We start from the raw sequence: 16,133 nt of genomic DNA, 5'->3' as shown, positions 1-16,133 counted from the left end.
CGCCCACGTCGGCCTCCCAACGTGCTGGGATTACAGTCATGAGCCACCACGCCCGGCCGGAAAATAAATCTTGGAACCCCAAAATCACTAAGCCAAAGGGAAAAGACAAGCTGGGAGCTGCAAACCTGCCGCCCATTCTATTCCTAAATAAGATAGGTACCAAGATAAAAAAAGCTACATACCTCCCTCACAATTTGCCCACAAGGAAATTCTTTGTGGATGAAGGGCACACAGAAATCAAAGTCATCCCTCTGCTCACGTGAAACAAATGCATATCTGATTGCTTCCTTTGCCCTCTTGTTTCACTAAGCCAGACTAAGGCATAAATGACTATTCCTATAAATTGTGCATTCAGTTAAAGGTTAATCAGAAACTCAAAAGAATGCAATCATTTGTCTCTTAACTACCTATGACCTGGATGTTTCCTCCCCAAGTTGAGCTGTCCCGCCTTTCCAGACCGAAGCAATGTGCACCTTACACATATTAATTGATGCCTTGTGTCTCCCTAAAATGTATAAAACCAAGCTGTGCCCCCAACCACCTTGGGCAAATGTCATCAAGACCTCCTGAGGCTGTGTCACGGGCATGTCCTTAACCTTGGCAAAATACACTTTCTAAGTTGACTGAGAACTGTCTCAGATACCTCTTGGTTTACAATTGGGCAACCACAAAGGGACTCTGAGTGGAAGTGCCCCTGACCTTTGACAAATCTCCTACCGTGCTTAGTTCATCAGCATGACCCAAAGATGTAGCCTCTATCTAGCTTATAAAAATAAGCAAAAGTATATAAACTTAAATTATGCTCAGTAATCAGTGTTTCATATTCTATCTTACTTAGAAATCATCTAAGTGTCCACAAATTATACCTTAATTAACTCAATTTGAGCGATCTCATAAAGCTATCTTTATGGCTCAAACCAACAGGACAATTTGCTGAGGCCTGGGAGTTCCCTTCTATCCAGAGAATCCCTGATCTCCCAATATTTGGCTGTGATCTAAAGTTTATTTTGCTGTACAACCATCCAGAGATAAGAAAACATTTACACACTCCCACAAGAGGTAAAGACTGCTTTGAATTGTGCACAAACAATCACAAGACATATAGTGCTCAGATGTTCAGACATAGAGATGTTACAAAGAAGAATTCAAAGTTTTATAGTCATGTAAGGAATGACTCTAGTCATATTTATACAGTTGTTTGTGAGTATAAATGACGGCCGCATTTCAGGTCCTACAAAGAATATAGAAATGAATTTATAAATAGATGCAAAACTGGTCACTATCCACAGGGCAATAATTAATTGCATTCTACTGGACACAATCTGCATTTCTATGGACAAGATCATTTGCATTTCTATTCATTTTCTACAACTTCTGGAGTTCTAAGGTGTTTTTTGCTTATTTAGTTGCATTTGTCTTTTTCAGACTCTCTCACCATGTCCCTATGGTCTCCACAGAATGTCACATGTGCTCACGGCTCCACTTTGTCCTTTAGGCCTTGGCTCACATTCTGTTCCCTCAAAGATGATTTCCCAGAACAACCAAGCTAAAGTGGCTTTCCCTTCAAGTCCCCACTCATAGTTCTATTTTTCCCCTTCATAGAACTTATCATAATTTGTCATCATATTTTTATTTGCAGTATTATTGATAGTCTCTGCATTCCACATGGCAGAGATAATTTCTCTTTTCCTCCACATTCTACTCCCAGCATCTACCTAGAGCTGTTCATAGCAGATATTCACAAATTAATACATAAAAGAAAGAAATAAATAGACAAACAGTGAACAGCTTTCTGAAAGCTGAACTTACTGCAAGTTCTTTAAAGAATTAACATGAGGGCTGGAACAGGGGCTACTCCAGTAGCCCTTTTAATCTAACTTTGTGTTCTGAAGAATAATGGACATCCTTCCTCTGTCTCCCCTACTTCAAATCAGTTCTCTGAGTTCTCAGGGATTAGAGAGCTGTCCCTCTACCCTAACGCTCCTTTCAAAGTCTACTTCAGAGCCCCTGGGGTGTCCATAGAAAGGCAGAACTAGTGATCCACCTCTGCATACTGTAGTGGGTCTGAGTCCAGGCCTCACCTGGGCTTTACAGGTGCACATGGCTTTTCAGTCTCCACAGAACTTTCTCTTAGCCTCACACCTGTCGTAAAAGGGACAGATGAGAAAATGATCCTGGGAGTACAGTGGACTTAGAGACTCTGAAGCTAGCTCTTGTGGGAGTAAGAGCCACCCTGCAAGATGTACCCTGTGCCAGGTGCTAGGCCACCTTCATCTCACATCTCCCAGTGGTTCTACAGGGCAGGTGACCTAGCTCAGGCTGCAGTAACAAACACCACAGACTGGGTGGCTGAAACAACAGACATTTGTTTCCTCACAGTTCTGAACACTGGAAAGCCTAAGACTAAGACCCAGCAGGGTTGGCTCCTGGTGAGGGCTCTCTTCCTGGCTTGCAGACGGCCACCTTCCCACTGTCCTCACATGGCCTTTCCTTGACGTGTGAGCATGGAGAGGAAACCTCTCCTTATATGGCACCAATCCTGTAGGACTAGGACCCCATCCTTAGGCCCTCATTTAACCTTCATTGCCTCCTGGAAGTCCTATTTTAAATGCAGTCACATTAAGGGTTAGGGCTTGAACACATGAATTTGGGTAGGACACGATTCAGTCTATAGCAGCAGGAACATCCTCATTGTATAGACAGGAAAGTTGAGGCAAAGGGAAGTTAAGCAAAATCTGTTCCAGCCTTGGAGAGGAGAGCCAGGGGTGAACCCTGGGCTGGGCAGGGGTCAGAGCCATGCCTCTGGCCAGCATGCTGTACCTCTTCCCCAACACCAACATGACAGCTGCCACACCAGTACCAGGTCTCATGCTAGGGACTGGTGATGCACTGAGTCAGGGCCCTGGTCAGAAGGCACAGTTATACTTGCTGGGCAGTGGCTGCTTCACAGGCTTAATGCCCTGGCACCCTCCCTCACACAGCCAGGAAGGCACAGGGAAGAGGAAAGTGATCGGTAGGGCTGCACAGGGCTGCATGACTTCACAGCTAATGATGGGTCTGCACTCCCAAGAGAGGAGAGGGCGTGAAAAAGTGAGGAACAGACAGACAACTTCTCATCCTCCCAAATGCCGGGCTGTGACTCCCACCTCGAGAATGCACCCTAGGGAAAACCTAAGGCAGGACGCCCCCAGCAGAGGATGGGTCCTAGGTGTGCCTGCCAACACTTGCTTGTCCTAGCCTGGGAGCTCAGCACAGTCTGGTCATGGTCTACCTCTCCTAAAACAACTGGAATGCCATATGTGGATTAGGTCAGAATTAAAGTGCAATCTTTTTTTCTTCCCAAATATCACCAGGTGTTGGGAACTAATAGGTGTGGAACAGATTGGGTGGAAAGCATAAAGTGTGAAGTACACGTTTATTGTCCAAAAATGTGTGTAAAAAACACATCTTTTAAAATTTATGTATTCTTCTTTCTTCAAAGCACAGCTTTTTCAAAACTTTCGTAATAGCTTTGTAGGACTTTTAAAAGCCTATGAGTGAAGTTTTTTTTTTTAATTTGTTTTTATTTATTAATTAATTGTTTAAATTCCAGGATACAAGTGCAGAACATGCAGGTTTGTTACATAGGTATACGTGTGCCATGGTGGTTTGCTGCACCTATCAACCCATCACCTAGGTTTTAAGCCTCACATGCATTAGCTGTTTGTCTTGATGCTCTCCCTCCCCTCGCCTCCCCGACTGACAGGCCCTGGTGTGTGTTGTTCCCCTCCCTTTGTCCATGTGTTCTCATTGTTCAACTCCCACTTCTGAATGAGAACATGCGATGTTTGGTTTTCTGCTTCTGTGTTACTTTGCTGAGGATGATATCTTCCAGTTTCATCCATGTCCCTGCAAAGGACATGATCTCATTTCTTTTTATGGCTGCATAGTATTCCATGATGTATATGTACCACATTTTCTTAATCCAGTTTATTATTGATGGGCATTTCGATTGGTTCCATATCCTTGCTATTGTGAATAGTGCTGCAATAAACATAAGCGTGCATATATCTTTATAGTAGAATGATTTATATTCCTTTGGGTATATACCCAGTAATGGGATTGCTGGGTCAAATGGTATTTCTGGTTCTAGATCCTTGAAAAATCGCCACACTGTCTTCCACAATGGTTGCACCAATTTATATTCCCAAAAACAGTGTAAAAGTCTTTCTATTCCTCCACAGCCTCACCAATACCTGTTGTTTCTTGACTTTTTAATCATTGCCATTCTGACTGGCATGAGATGGTATCTCACTGTGGTTTTGATTTGCATTTCTCTAATGATCAGTGATGTTGAGCTTTCTTTCATATGTTTGTTGGCTGCATAAATGTCTTCTTTTGAGAAGTGTCTGTCCTTTGGCCACTTTTTGATGAGGTTCCTTGTTTTTTTTCTTGTAAATTTGTGTAAGTTCCTTGTAAATTCTGGATATTAGACCTTTGTCAGATGGATAGATTGCAAAATTTTTGTCTCATTCTGTAGGTTGCCTGTTCACTCTGATGACAGTTTCTTTTGCTGTGCAGAAGCTCTGTAGTTTAATTGGATCCCACTTGTCAATTTTAGCTTTTGTTACAATTGCTTTTGACGATTTCATCATAAAATTTTTGCTTATGGGTATGTCCTGAATGGTATTACCTAGGTTTTCTTCTAGGGTTTTTATGGCTTTGGGTTTTACATTTAGGTCTTTAATCCATCTTGAGTTAATTTTTGCATAAGGTGTAAGGAAGGGGTACAAGTTTCAGTGTTCTGCATATGGCTAGCCAGTTTTCCCAGCACTGTTTGTTAAATAGGGAATTATTTCCTTATTGCTTGTTTTTGTCAGGTTCATCAAAGATCAGGTGGTTGTAGATGTGTGGTCTTGTTTCTGAGGTCTCTATTCTGTTCCGTTGATCTATATGTCTATTTTGGTACCACTACCATGCTCTTTTGGTTACTGTAGCCTTGTAGTATAGCTTGAAGTTAGGTAATGTGATGCCTCCAGCTTTGTTCTTTTTGCTTAGGATTGTCTTGGCTATGCAGGCTCTTTTTTGGTTCCATATGAACTTTAAAGTAGTTTTTCTTCTAATTCTGTGAAGAATGTCAATGGCAGTTTGATGGGAATAACATTGAATCTATAAATTATTTTGATCAGTATGGCCATTTTCACAATACTGATTCTTCCTATCCATGAGAATGGAATGTTTTTCCATTTGTCTTTGTCCTCTCTTATTTCCTTGAGCAGTGGTTTGCAGTTCTCCTTGAAGAGGTCCTTCACATCCCTTCTTAGCTGTATTCCTAGGTATTTTATTCTCTTTTTAGCAATTTTGAATGGGAGTTCATTCATGATTTGGCTCTCTGCTTGTCTATTGTTGGTGTATAAGAGTGCTTGTGATTTTTGCACATTGATTTTGTATCCTGAGACTTTGCTGAAGCTGTTTATCAGTTTAATGAGTTTTTGGTCTGAGACAGTGGGGTTTTCTAAATATAGGATCATGTCATCTGCAAACAGACAATTTAACTTCCTCTCTTCCTATTTGAATACGCTTTATTTCTTTCTCTTGCTTGATTGCCCTGGCCAGAACTTCCAATACTGTGTTGAACAGGAGTGGTGAGAGAGGGCATACTTGTCTTGTGCTGGTTTTCAAACGGAATGGTTCCAGCTTTTGCCCATTCAGTATGATATTGGCTATGGGTTTGTCATAAATGGCTCTTATTATTTTGAGATATGTTCCAACAGTACCTAGTTTAGTGATCATTTTTAACATGAAGTGATGTTGAATTTTATCAAAGGTCTTTTCTGCATCTATTGAGATAACCATGTGATTTTTGTCATTGGTTCTGTTTATGTGATGGATTACGTTTATCAATTTGTGTATATTGAACCAGCCTTGCATCTCAAGGATGAAGTCAATTTGATCATGGTGGATAAGCTTTTTTATGTGCTGCTGGATTCGGTTTGCCAGTATTTTATTGAGGATTTTTGCACTGATGTTCATCAGGGATATTGGCCTGAACTTTTCTTTTTTTATTGTGTCTCTGCCAGGTTTTGGCATCAGGATGATGCTGCCCTCATAAAATGTGTTAGGAAGGAGTCCCTCCTGTTCAATTGTTTGGAATAGTTTCTGAAGAAATGGTACAAGCTCCTCTTTGTACCTCTGGTAGAACTTGGCTGTGAATCCGTCTGGTCTTGGGCTTTTTTTGGTTAGTAGGGTATTTATTACTGCCTCAATTTCAGAACTTGTTATTGTTCTATTCAGGGATTTGACTTCTTCCTGGTTTAGTCTTGGGAGGGTGTATGTGTCCAGGAATTTATCCATTTCTTCTAGACTTTCTAGTTTATTTGCATAGAGGTGTTTATAGCATTCTCTGATGGTAGTTTGTATTTCTGTGGGGTCAATGGTGATATCCCTTTATCATCTTTTATTGTGTCTATTTGATTCTTCTCTCTTTTCTTCTTTATTCGTCTTGCTAGCGGTCTATCAATTTTGTTGATCTTTTCAAAAAACCAGCTCCTGGATTTATTGATTTTTTGAAGGTTTTTCATGTTTCTATCTCCTTCAGTTCTGCTCTGATCTTAGTTATTTCTTGTCTTCTGCAAGCTTTTGAATGTGTTTGCTCTTGCTTCTCTAGTTCTTTTAATGGTGATGTTAGGATGTTGATTTCAGATCTTCCCAGCTTTCTGATGTGGGCATTTAATGCTATAAATTTCCCTCTTAACACTGCTTTAGCTGTGTCCCAGAGATTCTGGTGCATTGTCTCTTTGTTCTCATTGGTTTCAAAGAACTTCTTGATTTCTGCCTGAATTTCATTATTTACCCAAGAGCAGGTTGTTCAATTTCCATGTAGTTGTGTGGTTTTGAGAGAGCTTCTTAACCCTGAGTTCTAATTTGATTGCACTGTGGTCCAAGAGACTGTTTGTTATTATTTCAGTTCCTTTGCATTTTTTGAGGAGTGTTTTACTTCCAATTATGTGGTTGATTTTAGAGTAAGTGCGATGTGACACTAGGGGAATGTATATTCTGTTGTTTTGAAGTGGAGAGTTCTGTAGATATCTATTAGGTCCACTCGATCCAGAGCTGAGTTCAAGTCTTAAATATCCTTGTTAATTTTCTGTCTCATTGATCTGTCTAATATTGACAGTGGGGTGTTAAAATCTCCCACTATTATTGGGTGGGAGTCTAAGTCTCTTTGTAGGTCTCTAAGAACTTGTTTTATGAATTTGGGTGCTCCTGTATGGGGTGCATATATTAGTTAGCTCTTCTTGTTGAATTGATCCCTTTACCATTATGTAATGCCCTTCTTTGTCTGTTTTGATCTTTGTTCATTTAAAGTCTGTTTTGTCAGAGACTACAATTGCAGCCCCTGCTTTTTTTCTGCTTTGCATTTGCTTGGTAAATTTTCTTCTATCCCTTTATTTTGAGCCTATGTGTATCTTTGAATGTGAGATGGGTCCCTTGAATACAACACACTGATGGGTCTTGACTCTTTATCCAATTTGCCAATCTGTTTCTTTTAATTGGAGCATTTAGCCTGTTTATATTTAAGGTTAATATTGTTATGTGTGAATTTGATCCTTTCATCATGATGCTAGCTGGTTATTTTGCACACTAGTTGATGCCGTTTCTTCATAGTATCATTGGTCTTTATATTTTTGTGTGTTCTGGAGTGGCTGGTGCCAGTTTTTCCCTTCCATATTTAGTGCTTCCTTCAGGAGCTCTTGCAAGGCAGCCCTGGTGGTGGCAAATTTCCTCAGCATTTGCCTGTCTGAAAAGGATTTTCTTTCTCCTTTGTTTATGAAGCTTAGTTTGGCCAGATATGAAATTCTGGGTTGAAAACTCTTTTCTTTAAGAATTCTGAATATTGGCCCCCACTCTCTTCTGCTTGTAGGGTTTCTGCTGAAAGATCCGCTGTTAGTCCAATGGGCTTCCCTTTGTAGGTGACCTGGCCTTTCTCTATGGCTGCCCTTAACATTTTTTCCTTCATTTCGAGCTTGGAGAATCTGATGATTGTGTGTCATGGAGTATCTTAGTGGGGTTATCTTAGTGGGGTTTTCTGTATTTCCTGAATTTGAATGTTGGCCTGTCTTGCTAGGTTGGGGAAGTTCTCCTGGATAGTATCCTGAAGTGTGTTTTCCAACTGGGTTCCATTCTCCTCATCTCTTTCAGGTACTCCAGTCAGTCACAGGTTCGGTCTTTTTACATAGTCCCATATTTCTCAGAGGTTTTGTTTGTTCCTTTTTATTCTTTTTTCTCTAATCTTGTCTGCCTGCCTTATTTCAGTAATATAGTCTTCCATCTCTGATATTCTTTCTTCTTCTTGATTGGTTTGGCTACTGATACTTGTGTGTGCTCCACGAAGTTCTCAAGCTGTGTTTTTCATCTCCATCAGGTCATTTATGTTCCTCTCTAAACTGGTTATTCTAGTTAACGGCTCCTTCAACATTTTATCAAGGTTCTTAGCTTCTTCGCATTGGGTTGGAACATGCTTCTTTACCTCAGCGAAGTTTGTTATTACTCACCTTCTGAAGCTTACTTCTGTCAATTTGTCCATCTCATCCTCTGTCCAGTTCTGCACCCTTGCTGCAGAGGTGTTGCAATCATCTGGAGGAGAAAAGGCACTCTGGCTTTTTGGGTTTTCAGCATTTTTTTCATTGATTCTTTCTCATCTTCATGAGTTTGTCTAGTTTCAATCTTTAAGGCTGCTGACCCTTGGATGAGGTTTTTGTGGGGACTTTTTTTGTTGATGCTATTGTTGTTTCATGTTTGTTTGTTTTTCTTTCAATAGTCAGGGCCCGTTTCTGTAGGGATGTTGCAGTTTGCTGAGGGTTCACTTCAGGCCCTATTCATCTGGTTTACTCCTGCACCTGAGATATCACTCGAAGAGGCTGGAAAACAGCAAAGATGGGTGCCTGCTCCTTCTTCTGGGATCTCTGACCTCGAGGGGCACCGACCTGATGCCAGTAGGAATGCTCCTGTATATAGCATGTCTGACAACCCCTGATGGGGGCAGAGGGTCTCACCAAGTTGGGTAGCACAGGAAACAGTACTCGTTTAATGAGGCACTTTGGCTGTCCCTTGGTGGAGGGGGTGTGCTGTGCTGGGGGAAACCCACACTTCTGGGCTGCCCAGATTCCTCAGAGCTAGCAGAAGGACAGACTAAGTCTGCTGGTTTGCAGCGACTACAACCACCCCTCCCCCTAGGGAATCAGAACCAGGGAGATCAGAGTTCTGTCCCTGAGCCCTTGGCTAGAGTTGGAGTTCCTGCAGGGAGGCCCTGCAGCTGCAGTGTTGGCTGCTGCCCTTCCCCCAAGGAGCTCAGACGTCTTAGACAGCAGGCAGCCACAGCAGTGGTGATGGCCACCCCTCCGCACAGGTGGAAGGGAAGTGGGTATGTCTGCAAAAGCCACCATGAGAGATCTTGGTAGTAATGGAAATGTCCTTCGTCTTGACTCTATTGATGTCCATGTCCTGTAATATTGTACTATAGTTTGGCAAAATGTTGTCATGGATAAATCTGGATAAAGAATACACGGAATCTCTCTGTATTTTTCCTTATAACTTCATGTGACTCTACAATGGTCTCAAAATTTAAAAATCTAACTAAAAGAAACTCCCAAAAAAGATTAAATCACAGCTCCTACTTTCACTTTTAAGCACATTCCCTAGATTTTAATAAGCTATTGTTAATACAGTTAGATTACACCTCTATTTATAGCAAGAAGGAAAGATTAATATAGAATTGTCAAGAATGTTATTGGCCATTTCATAATATATACATATTTCAATACATCGTGTTGTACACTATAAATATATACAATTATTATTTATAATTTACAATACATTTTAAAATCTAAAAAATGAAAAAAATAATGTTTTTGTCATAAGACATTCTTACTAATATTAGTAAGTTTCCATTTTACAACAGAGAAGAAAGGGAACCTGTCTTGGTCCATTTTGTGTTGTTATAAGAGAATGCCACAGACTAGATAATTTATAAGGAAAAGAAAATTATTTCTTAAAGTTCTGGAGGCTGGGATGTCCAAGATTAAGGTGCTGGCATCTTGTGAGAACCTTCTTGCTGTGTCATCCCATAGTGGAAGTTGCAAGGGCAAGAGAGTGCTTGAGAGAGCATAAGAGGAGCCAAACTCACTTCTATAACAAATTCAGCCTCTCAATAACTAACCCACTCACTCCAAAAGACATTAGCGCCCTCAGATCTAATCACCTCTTATTAGGCCCCACCTCTCAACACTGTTGCATTGGGGATTAATTTTCCAACACGTGTACTTTGGGGGATACATTCAAACCACAGCAGAACTTATTTTAAAAGAAAATGTAACTGATTCTAAAAGTCAAATACATGGCCTTCTGGTAATTAAAGTGGATGAAGTTTTAGATACTAAGATGGAGGCTTACTAAAATGTATATAAGAATTTTATATATAATTTTCCAATAAAACTTGGCATTTGTAATATATTTAGACTTGAATACTGTAATGATTTTACTCTCCAACTGCTTATATATTTATTGTTATTCTACCTTCAGAATAAGCTCTGCTAATAAAAGAACTACATCTTCACAGAATAAGGCAGGGAGGTAGCCTGTCATTCTAGGGACAAAGGATACGTTTTATGTTAAAAAGCAAATTTCTCTGCCCCACGATTGACCAGAGCGTGCCCCTCACTAGGAAGGGGCCGGGGCCCGTCCCCGGGATTGGCTTGCGTCTCCCCGACTCAGGTGGCCCAGGGGGCTCCCAGGCTTCAGTTTCTGAGATGGAGGCAGGGAGGTGAGGGTGGTGGCCCCAGGGCCCTGCTGCTAGGCCCACGGGAAACCGGACGGAGGACCCTGAGCGGCTCTGGCTGGCACCTCAGAGCAGAGCAGGGATGGGGGAGCGGGGGTGGCCTCAGAGCCAGAAGACCCCAGGACCGGAGCAAGCGGCTGCGGGAGGAGGCTTGCATGCCCGGGTGTGTGGCCTGTGCCGTTGGGGGTAGGGCCAGAAGCCACGATGGAGAAAGAGGAGGTGCCTTAAAAACAGGCCACGGCCTGCACAGGAAAAGAGACGGGTTGGGGGTGGCCCGGCAGCCCTGGAAGCCTCCAGCCAGGCCTGGTCCTCCTCGCCGAGAGCCTGTGCTGCAGGTGCAGGGGGCTGGACTGCGGGGGGCCCCTATCTCCAGCCGGCGGGCTCTGCTGCCTCCCACTGTGGAAGCCAGAAGGAAGGGCACCTGCACTCCTGCCCCTGGGTCTACTGGAGACCGGCCTGGGGTCCTACCAACCACCCACACCTCCATCCATGCAGCAGGGCCCCTGCAGACTCGGCCTCGTTTTCTGGGTGAAGACGTGGCACCCCCGGGCCGGGCGCACCCACCCCTGAGAGGAGCTCTCCTTTACGCACAACCCCAGTGTGTAACCCCCAAGTCATCCATGTTTGGCTGATGCTGGGTTTTGGGGCCCTGGCTCCCTAAGGGGCCTGATTGTGCACCCACAATGACCGGGAGTGGGTCTCACGCAGCTCCTCAGAGGCCTCACCCCATCCCAGCTCCCACCCTCCAGACCCGCAGGCACCCCCCAGGGCCGCACCTCCCGGAAGCCCTCCATGGCCCACAGATCTGACCTAAGTCCTGGTGACTCCTACACTCCAATGGAGTCGTAATCCCTAAAATTGAGGGGGGCCTTTGCTAGGGTGGTTTCTACCGAGGATTAATCTCTGGAACAACTCTCTGAATAAAATAAAATAAAAGCTGGCTGCATGGTCAATTACCTTGGTAAACCTCTCTTGAAGATAAACAATACGCCATAATTTCTAGAAAACCTTGCAGTAGAAAAACCTGTTTCAAATTTCTGATTTTATGAACTTGAAAACTAAAATTAAATTAAGTTTCTATCCTAAGAATTTCTGGCCTTTGCCATGAATTCATTTCTGCATGGCCAGGATTCTTGATGGCCCCTTTAGTTTTAAAGGGAATCCACACCTAAAGGAGTCAGAGGCAGATTCAGATAACTAAAGCACCGCTCCTGAGACCTGAGTGGTGACATTGCCTTTGCTTCTACACCGAAAGTCACACAAAATCTAATTTCTTGGTTTCTAATTATGATTAAATAATTCATATGCTGTACTACATTGAATTAAATCCTGTCAATCCCCGCCCCCCTGGCAAATGGACTCACTTAATAGACTATTCAAAAAACAGCCAATGCTCTGAAAGATAATTGCTTTCAATTTTCTAAGTTTTCACTTATACAGCATAATAAAGGCAAGCTGATATGACGTGACTTTTTACTGATATGACCGTTCTCCCCAGCATCTGGTCAATAGTATATAAATATTTACAAGGAAAAATTAGTCAAAGAAAAAAGAAACCTTCATTATCCAAATCGATTTCTTTATAATGCTCATCAAAATTGTAAAAATAAAATACTTTGTTAACTTTCTAGTCATTCCTGTTGCCACACTGCTTCAGCTGGTGGCGTCAAGAAATTTAAGTTTAAGGATGTTTTTGTTCCACAACACTCCTACTCGTGTTCTGTACTATTTTAGAAGTTATCTAGAATAGTAAATTAAATCTGTAAGTGTAAACCTTGAAAGGAGAGAGAAAAGAATAGATATATGTAAGATACAAAAATTTTCACACTTTACAACCTTGAATACCAAGATAATAAAATGCTCTCTATGTTTTCTATGTATTTCAGTTTAATCTAATAATATTGCAAAAAAAAACTTTCTGAAGAGGATGCTAAATAACAGCAATGACATTATCACTTTATAAATATACCCTTGCCGTAGATTTTGCTAAACAAACAGTTCTTTTAAAGTGACAAATATAAGTTATAACATGGAGCACTTAAGATTCAGAAGCCTCAGCAAATTATGGTATCTTTTGGCGATGAAGACTTTTAGAGACATATGTGAACGGTGCAGCCAGCCTACCTGACTTAGTGATTTACAAATGCATTCGACTCCGACGTGTGCAACACGACGTGGCTTCTCCCACACGCCGCTCCGCTGAAACATGGCGCACTCGTGGGCGGAAGGGCAGGACACCTGCAGCATGCAGTTCCTGCAGGACGTCGATGGGAATTTCGTGTCTAGCAGTGCAACGAACATCACCCGCAGCTCCCTGGGAGGACCGCGAGCTTCACGTGTGGGAGCTGCGCCGCCCCCTGGTACCCAGAGACACGCGGAGCCTGGGCTCCCTGGCTTTGTAATGCTCGTTAAAGTCCAGCCTGAAGCTAAGAAACCGAAGACTCTCGTCAGAGCTGGTCGTCAGTAACACCAAAAACTGCTGCACGATACCCTAAAAAGAAGCAAAAGGAGTAAAATATTGTTTCAGAAAAGAACGACCCACAAACGTATTCCCTGTACCTTAATCTCCTTTGGGTTGGGTTTGTCTTTCCAGATCAACATGTCCTTAGTAAACGCTCACTACGGCGGGAGTCCAGGGAGCGAGAGCTGCTGGGACCATGGAGTGCACACGGCCAGTGCACCTGCATTAGGAATGGGTACGCTTTTACAAGGACAAATTAGCGATGAATACATTTTATTTGAAAGCAACTAACCAATAGGTGTTTTCACTTTGTTCTTAAGTTCCACAAGAATAAGCAAAACAGCAACGTAACAGATGTTAGAACATTCTATTCTATTTTGAATACAAAACTCAGTGCCACACATTTCATCTTTCACATGACTCATGAAAGAGGATTTCGTCCTAGAGCCCTCACTGGAAAACAAATTGAGAACATTGGACGGGTCTACATTCCCAGCCATGACCTTAAGGTTCAACGCTGTTGTGTGTGAGGCTGCAGCTGCCTTCCTGATGGGCAGTGGCATCACTGCCATCACTTCCTTATGTGGGGTCACAGACCAATGCCTGATGCAGAAAAATAATATTAAGTGGAATGGAATAATCTTTAATACTTCAGTTTTAAAATAATACAGATTACAAAGGACTCCATATTTACTTTGCACAATGTGATCTTATTTTATTAAAAATGTCGTAAGCACAGTAAAAAGAAAGGTTTATGTAAAAATATCAACAGAGGTTATCTGTGACATGCTCAGTGCTTTCCTTAATAGATATTCAAAAATTTCTAAAATGCACAAATATCATAAAATTGGGGAGGGAAGTTTTTTTTAAGCACCACTAACCATCACCCTTAATCATGGCACCATTAAGTCTTTCTTAAAAAAATTAACATCATTTTCCTAGTATTAAAATGAGCAAGCCAAGATCAGCCAACTAAGAGATCCTTTTTTTTTTTTTTTTTTCCACAGAAGACTACTTCTAATGGTGAATATTTAAGGAAATGTTAAGACCAGGCTCAATTATATAGACATTTCAATCAAAACAATGATCACGTGGATTAAAATGTTCATAAAATGGAGTCCAAATCTTACACTTTCAGGGTACTAAGTGTTACACTCAGGAGTCTCTCTACTCAGGTCTCTCCTTAACAATTTTGTTAGCTGCAACGTAATAAAATATTTGAGAATCAGTTTTCTAGGATCACTAATATTCACTAGCCTCGCTCTTTGCATGATCTTTAACAGCAAATCAGTCTCCCCAAGTTGAGATTATTAACTCTGTGATTTTAGAAGTAACAGGGCCTTGGGCTCTGAATGAATCTAGAAGTCTATCTGTTTCCTTCACATTTAACTTTAAAGTTGTATTAAAGCATCATTCAAAAGTAGCCTTTCATTTTCTTGGCCTCATAATCAATTCTCTGTAATTCTTTTTTTTTTTTTTTTTTTTTTTTTTTTTTTTTTTTTTTTTTTTTTTTGAGACGGAGTCTCGCTCTGTCGCCCAGGCTGGAGTGCAGTGGCGCGATCTCGGCTCACTGCAAGCTCCGCCTCCCGGGTTCACGCCATTCTCCTGCCTCAGCCTCCCGAGTAGCTGGGACTACAGGCGCCCGCTACCACGCCCGGCTAATTTTTTGTATTTTTAGTAGAGACGGGGTTTCACCGTGTTAGCCAGGATGGTCTCGATCTCCTGACCTCGTGATCCACCCACCTCGGCCTCCCAAAGTGCTGGGATTACAGGCGTGAGCCACCGCGCCCGGCCAATTCTCTGTAATTCTTTAACATTGCCTTTGTGGTATGAGAGTGGGAAAAGCACACAACATAAAATGAATGGCTGGCACCATTATGTTACTCTACACTAAAATTACTACCTGGAAATCTAGAACCATAACATGAGATCACAACAACAACCACCTTTAGCTACACAGTGCATCATCCTACAGAACTTTATTAAAATTACAAAAATGTCTGTCTTCCCCATGTGCATCCTAGAAAACAGCACAAGATATAAAATTCTAATCAAATTTATCAAAATTTGTTTTGTCATATAAGGAATTAACACCCTACATGTCTTTACAGCAGGCCAACAGCTTATGGGGTGAGTTGCAGGGTGCCGCAGACTTTGTCTTCCCCCTTGTTTCCCCAAGGATAATTCAGAGCATTGCTCTCTTCTCTTGGCTCACGCAAATCTGAAAATTTTTATTCCAGTGCTGTCCCAAAAAAGACAATGCTTAAGAGTCCATCTCTAGGATTAAGATCCATGTATTAGTCTGTTCTCACACAGCTATAGAGAACTACTGAGACTGGATAATTCATGAAGAAAAGAGGTTTAATTGACCTACAGTTCCACAGGCTTAACAGGAAGCATGACTGGGAGGCCGCAGGAATCTTACAATCATGGCAAAAGGTGAAGAGGACGTAGTTAGTAAATATTATTTCATTTCATTTAATCGAATGCACCTCTTTACATGGTGGCAGGAGAGAGAGACAGACAGCAAATGGGGATGTGCCACACACTTTTAACCATCAGATCTGGTGTGAACTCACTCACTATCATGAGAACAGCAGGGGGAATTTCACCCCCATGATCCAATCACCTCCCACTATGTCCTTCCCCCAGCATTGGGAATTATAATTCAACATGAGATTTGAGTGGGGACACAGAGCCAAACTATATCTAATCCATTAAGATAGAAACCACCAAAAGACAGAGGCAGTGAATGAGAAGGAGAATGTGTGTCTTCATTATCATTTTCCTTTAGCCTAAAATGATTTAAGCGCCAGGGACACAGAGAACCTGACTCTGAGAAGTGCAAAGTGAGGA

General features: G+C 41.9%; 1 long non-coding RNA gene across 1 annotated transcript in view; it reads right to left on the bottom strand.

Moving 5' to 3' along the window:
- The window catches only part of LOC134808161 (uncharacterized), a 28,921-nt gene extending 15,614 nt beyond the window's left edge, over window positions 1–13,307 (bottom strand). The window contains exon 1 of the long non-coding RNA XR_010150572.1: window positions 12,941–13,307. This is a non-coding gene — a long non-coding RNA (uncharacterized LOC134808161). The remainder of the gene's footprint in view (window positions 1–12,940) is intronic.
- Between the last annotated feature and the right edge of the window lie 2,826 nt (window positions 13,308–16,133).

This window comes from Pan troglodytes, chromosome 14, assembly GCF_028858775.2.
Source record: "Pan troglodytes isolate AG18354 chromosome 14, NHGRI_mPanTro3-v2.0_pri, whole genome shotgun sequence".
NCBI lineage: Eukaryota > Metazoa > Chordata > Mammalia > Primates > Hominidae > Pan > Pan troglodytes.
This window is presented reverse-complemented; position numbering and strand designations above follow the sequence as displayed.